Here is a 6,604-nt window from a genome sequence, read left to right on the forward strand (position 1 = left end):
CAGGAATGGAGTTCCTATCCGGTGTATTGTCAAGATCAGTCATAACATTTAATATAGAGAATAGCTCTGTGCTTCAGCTTACCTGTTACTTTGCTTCTCAAAGCTTAGGTCTGCGTCAACGCTAAGATCCTGTAACATTTATGTAAAAAAACACACACATATGAAAATCACCTTGCTTTCCCTTTGAGATCAATTTTCCAGGAAGAAAAATCTTTGAGTATAACGGTCAGAAATGTGTAATTCACTCAATATTTAACTGATATTTATTCAAGTCTTTACTAAGGTCAGGCCCTGCTCTCACTTTTCTAATCATAGAGGATATGGTGATAAACAGGATAAACAAGGACCTGTTCTCACAGAGTGAATAAACAACTAAGATAATTTCAGGTCATAAATGCTGTTAAGAAAGGAAAACTGAAATGGTAAGCTTTTTTTTTTTTTTGAGACGGAGTCTCACTCTGTCGCCCAGGCTGGAGTGCAGTAGCGTGATCTCAGCTCACTGCAACTTCTGCCTCCCAGATTCAAGCAATTCTCTTGCCTCAGCCCCCCGAGTAGCTGGGATTACAGGCGCACAACACCACACCTGGCTGATTTTTTGTATCTTTAGTAGAGGCAGGGTTTCACCATGTTGGCCAGGCTGGTCTTGAACTTCTGACCTCAAGTGATCCGCCTGCCTCGGCTTCCCAAAGTGCTGGGATTACAGGTGTGAGCCACCATGCCCAGCCTGAAATGGTAAACTTTCAATGGAAGGGGTGCTGTCTTAGCTGTGTTGATCTGGAAAGGTCTTTGAGAAGGTGGAAAGTGACACTGAGCTGAGAACGAAATGGGGGAAGAAAGCAGCCAAGTCATCTTTAGGTAGGGTGTTCCCGGGAAGCCAGGCTGGAACAAGCTCAGGAAGGAGTTTGGCATGAGAAAGACCAGTGTGGCTGGAGCAGATAAGGGTGAGGAGTGGGGGCAGCAGTGGGGAGTACAGATGGAGAGGGCTTTGTAGATCAGGGTAAGGAGTTTAGATTTTATTCGATGTGCAGTGGGAAACTTCATGGAATTTTGAAAAGGGAAGCAGCATGATCTGATTGGAATTTTTTATTTATTTTATTTTATTTTTTTGAGACAGAGTCTTGCTCTGTGGCCCAGGCTGGAGTGCAGTGGTGCAATCTCAGCTCACTGCAAGCTCCGCCTCCCAGGTTCACGCCATTCTTCTGCCTCAGCCTCCCGAGTGGCTGGGACTACAGGTGCCCGCCACCACGCCAGGCTAATTTTTTCCATGTTAGCCAGGGTAGTCTTGATCTCCTGACCTTGTGATCCACCCACCTCGGCCTCCCAAAGTGCTGGGATTATAGGCGTGAGCCACCGTGCCCAGCCAATCTGATTGGAATTTTTAAGAAACTACTCTGGCTGTTAGGGCAAGGAAGGGGGAAGGGACAGCCAAGAACCAGAGGAAGAAGAGAGACAAGTGAGATTCTGTTAAGATTAATCCAAGTGAGAGATGAAAGTGGTTTGGAATAGGATGAGGGAGTAGGGATGGAGAAAAGTGGATACATTCTGGATGTGTTTGAACATGCTAGAGGGTAAAGTATAGAGCATGAGGGGAAAAGAAGAACCATGTTAAGTTGAGGAAGTATGGAGGCAAAGCATGTTTTTATGGGGGATATGTGGATTTAGAATTAAGAATTTTGTTTCGGTCATGTTGAGTTTAGGATGTTAAGCTTGAGATGAAATGATTGCTATTTAATAATATCTGCTCATCAGACTTTAAAAGGAAAGCAAGGAGGATCAAGAGGAGGCAAAGAAGGGAGGGAAGTTTCTTGAGGATAGTGATATATAGCACTTCAGCTCTCTTGAGAACTGATTCTAAGACAAATCCCCCTGTGAAAAGCCTTCCTTCATATAGCCATTTTCCTCTCAACCTTAATCAACTTCGTAACTTCATTTATATATCCATTCATTTATTTAAGAAGTACTTAGCTCTTTTTTCCCCCACAAGTATATCCAATGTGTATCTTTATTTGTAATGGAAGATAAAAAATACTGGGGAGTAAAAAACAGGTCTGGGCCGGACACGGTGGCTCATGCCCGTAATCTCAGCACTTTGGGAGGCTGAGGTGGGTGGATCACCAGAGGTCAGGAATTTGAGACCAACCTGGCCAACATGGTGAAACCTCGCCTGTACTAAAAATACAAAAAAAAATTGGCCAGGCCTGGTGGTAGGCACCTGTAGTCCCAGCTACTCAGGAGGCTGAGGCAGGAGAATCGCTTGAACCAGGGAGGCGGAGGTTGCAGTGAGCCGAGATTGCATCAGTGCACTCCAGTCTGGTGACAGAGCGAGACCCTGTCTCAAAACAAAACAACGACAACAACAACAAAAAAAACAGGTCTTATATTAAGGGGGATAAAGATAGCTATATCAATACAATGGAATATTATATACATTTGTACATATTACGGCATACAAGTACAAGTAATTATAAAATGTAAAAGCATGGAAAATGCATGGCTAAATGTCAAGAAAGGATAGCAACATATTAATTTATAGATTACATTTAACATCTAATCTCAACAATTAAAAATGTATATTTAGCAGGGGGTGGTCATGTGCATCTGTAGTCACAGCTACTCGGGAAGCTGAGGTGGGAGGATCACCTGAGCCTGGGAGGTTGAAGCTGCAGTGAGCCAGCCAGGCACGGTGTCTCACGCCTGTAATCCCAGCACTTTGGGAGGCCGAGGCGGGCAGATGTCAGGAGATCAAGACCATCCTGGCCAACATGGTGAAACCTCGTCTCTACTAAAAATACAAAAAATAGCTGGGTGTGGTGGCGTGCGCTTATAATCCCAGCTACTTGGGAGGCTGAGGCAGGAAAATCACTTGAATCTGGGGAGGCAAAGGTTGCAGTGAGCTGAGATCACGCCACTGCACTCCAGCCTGAGCAACAGAGCGAGTCTCCATCTCAAAAAAAAAAAAAAGTTGCAGCGAGCCACGATTGCACCACTGCACTCTAGCCTGGGTGATAAAGTGAGACCCTGTCTCTCAATAAATAAATATTTTAAAATATAAAAACGTAAGTCCGGGTGTGGTGGCTCAAACCTGTAATCCCAGCACTTTGGGAGACCGAGTCAGGTGGATCATCTGAGGTCAGGAGTTCGAGCCCAGTCCGGCCAACATGGTGAAACCCTGTCTCTACTAAAAGTACAAAAATTAGTCAGGCATGGCCGGGTGCCATGGCTCATGCCTGTAATCCAAGCACTTTGGGAGTCCGAGGCGGGCGGATCACGAGGGCAGGAGATCGAGACCGTCCTGGCTAATACGGTGAAACCCCATCTCTACTAAAAATACAAAAAATTAGCCGGGCGTGGTGGCGGGTGCCTGTAGTCCCAGCTACTCGGGAGGCTGAGGCAGGAGAATGGCGTGAACCCAGGAGGCGGAGTTTGCAGTGAGCCGAGATCATGCCACTGCACTCCAGCCTGGGCAATAGAGCGAGACTCTGTCTCAAAAAAAAAAAAAAAAAAAAATTAGGCATGGTGGTGCATGCCTGTTGTTCCAGCTACTTAGGAGGCTGAGGCAGGAGAATCACTTGAACCTGGGAGATGGAGATTGCAGTGAGCCAAGATCGCACCACTGCACTCCAGCCTGGGCGACAGCAAAACCCTGTCTCAAAAAAATAAATAAATTAAATAAAATAAAAATAAATAAAAATGTATACTTAGTCAGAGGTGGTGTCATGTGCCTGTGGTCCCAGCTACTCAGGAGGCTGAGCCCAGGATTTGAGGTCAGCCTGGGCAACACAGTGAGATCCTATCTCTTTAAAAAAAAAAAAGGTATACCTGTTAGTGGAAATGTAAAAAAATTGGAAATAGTCATATTGTAATGGAATTATAAACTTTGTTTTTAAGATGGAATTTTACTCTGTCTTCCAGGCTGGAGGGCAGTGGCATGATCTGGGCTCACTGCAACCTCTGCCTCCTAGGTTCAAGTGATTCTTGTGCCTCAGCCTCCCAAGTAGCTGGGACTACAGGCATGTGCCACCATGCCTGGCTAATTTTTGTATTTTTAGTAGAGACAAGGTTTCACCATATTGGCCAGGCTGATCTTGAACTCCTGACCTCAGGCAATCTGCCTGCCTCGGCCTCCCAAACTGCTAGGATTACAGATGTGAGCCACCGTGCCCAGCCAGAATTAAAAGCATTTTGTTATTATTTCCTTAATATTGTGATCTTTATCTTTCCAATGAACATTTGAAAATTCTTAGACAACATACTAGGTCTTCATTAGAGGCTTTTTTTACTGAGCACTTTTTGTGTGCTAGGCACCCTGAGGACATGATCTCTAAGCCACAGTCTCTTAAACCTTAGCTTTTATTCTTCTTGACTGTATTACTTAACTTGAATTCAAAAGATAAAATTCAATTGGCTGGGCGCAGTGGCTCACGCCTGTAATCCTAACACTTTGGGAGGCCGAGGCGGGTGGATTGCCTGAGCTCAGGAGTCTGAGACCAGCCTGGGCAACACAGTGAAACCCTGTCTCTACCAAAATACAAAAAATTAGCTGGGCGTGGTGGCACGTGCCTGTAATCCCAGCTACTCGGGAGGCTGAGGCAAGAAAATTGCTAGAACCCGGGAGGCAGAGGTTGCAGTGAGCAGAGATCGCGCCACTGCACTCCAGCCAGGGTGACAGAGTGAGACTCCATCTCCTAAAGAAAGAAACAAAAAAGATAAAATTCAGACCGCCAAGACTGCATCTGCCCCACCCGCACAGAGCCTCGCCCTTGCCACTCCACAGCCGGTCCACACGCGCCGCCAGCTCACCAGGGTGGTATCACTGGGCTCCAGCATGGGCAAGGCCAGCTTCGCAGGCGACAGTGCCCCCTGGGCCTCCTTCCCCTCCATCGTGGGGCGCCCGCGACACCAGGGCATGATGGTGGGCATGGGCCAGAAGGACTCCAATGTGGGTGATGAGGCCCAGAGCAAGAGAGGCATCCTGACCCTGAAGTACCCCATCTAGCACGGCATGGTCATCTGGGACTGGGACGACATGGAGAAGATCTGGCACCACACCTTCTACAATGAGCTGCCTGTGCTGCTGACCAAAGGCCCCCTGAATCCCAAGGCCAACCATGAAAAGATGGCCTAGATTATGTTTGAGACCTTTAACACCCCAGCCATGCACGTGGCCACCCAGGTCATGCTGTCCCTGTACACCTCTGGTCGTACCACTGGCATCGTGATGGACTCTGGCGACAGGTCACCCACATGGTGTGCATCTATGAGGGGCATGCCCTCCCCCACACCATCCTGCGTCTGGACCTCGCTGGCCAGGACCTGACTGACCGCCTTATGAAGATCCTCACATTGCGCGGCTATAGCTTCACCACCCGCAGAGGGAGAGATCCTGTGTGACATCATCAAGGAGAAGCTGTGCTAAGTCGCCCTGGACTTTGAGCAGGAGATGGCCCCCACGGGTCCTCTTGGGAGAAGAGCTATGAGCTGCCAGATGGCCAGGTCATCACCAGCAGCAACAAGCATTTCCACTGCCCCGAGGCGCTCTTCCAGCCTTCTTTCCTGGGCGTGGAATCCTGTGGCATCCACAAAACTACCTTCAAATCCATCGTGAAGTGTGACGTGGACATCCACAAAGACCTGTACACAAACACAGTACTATCCGGCAGCACCACCATGTACCCCGGCATCGCCCTGCAGGATGCAGAGGGGGATCACTGCCCTGGCTCCCAGCATGAGGAGGATCAAGATCATTGCTCCTTCTGAGTGCACATACTCTGTGGATGCATGGCTCTATTCCGACCTCATTGTCCACCTTCCAGCAGTTATGGATGAGCAAGCAGGAATATGATGACTCCAGTCCTTCCACTGTCCACCGAAAATGCTCCTAGGCAGACTGTTCCTTAGTTGCATTACACCCTTTCTTGACAAAAACCTAATGCGCAGAAAACAAGATGAGATTGGCATGGCTTTGTGTGTGTGTGTGTGTGTGTGTGTGTGTGTTTGTGTTTGTGTTTGTTTTCGGCTTGACTCTGGATTTAAAAACTGAAACTGTGAAGGTGACAGCAGTCGGTTGGAGTGAGCATCCTCCAAAGTTCTACAATGTGGCCAAGGACTTTGACTGTACATTCTTCTTTTTTTTCTTTTTTCTTTTTTTAATATTTATTTTATTTATTTGTTTATTTTGGGACGGAGTCTCACTCTGTTGCCCAGGCTGGAGTGCAGTGAAGTGATCTTGGCTCGCTGCAACCTCCACCTCCCAGGTTCAAGTGATTCTCCTGCCTCAGCCTCTTGGTAGCTGGGACTACGGGCATGTGCCACCATGCCCAGCTAATTTTTTTTTTTTGTATTTTTTTTAGTAGATACGGGGTTTCACCATGTTGGTCAGGTTTTTTTTTTGTGTGTGTGTTTTTAGTAGAGACGAGGTTTCACCATATTGGTCAGGTTTTTTTGTATTTTTTTAGTAGAGACGGGGTTTCACCATGTTGGTCAGGCTGGTCTCAAACTCTTGACCTCAAATGATCTGCTCGCCTCATCCCCCAAAGTGCTGGGATTACAGGCGTGGGCCACCGTGTCGGGCCACATTGTTCTCTTTTAAATAGTCTTTCTAAAT

The 6,604-nt window shown here is 47.3% G+C and overlaps 1 pseudogene; it reads left to right on the forward strand.

The window, feature by feature from the left end:
- Nucleotides 1-4,705: 4,705 nt before the first annotated feature.
- LOC129480581 (actin, cytoplasmic 2-like) lies at nt 4,706-5,953 on the forward strand (annotated as a pseudogene).
- Nucleotides 5,954-6,604: the final 651 nt, after the last annotated feature.

Source organism: Symphalangus syndactylus, chromosome 4 (genome assembly GCF_028878055.3).
Source record: "Symphalangus syndactylus isolate Jambi chromosome 4, NHGRI_mSymSyn1-v2.1_pri, whole genome shotgun sequence".
Classification (NCBI taxonomy): domain Eukaryota; kingdom Metazoa; phylum Chordata; class Mammalia; order Primates; family Hylobatidae; genus Symphalangus; species Symphalangus syndactylus.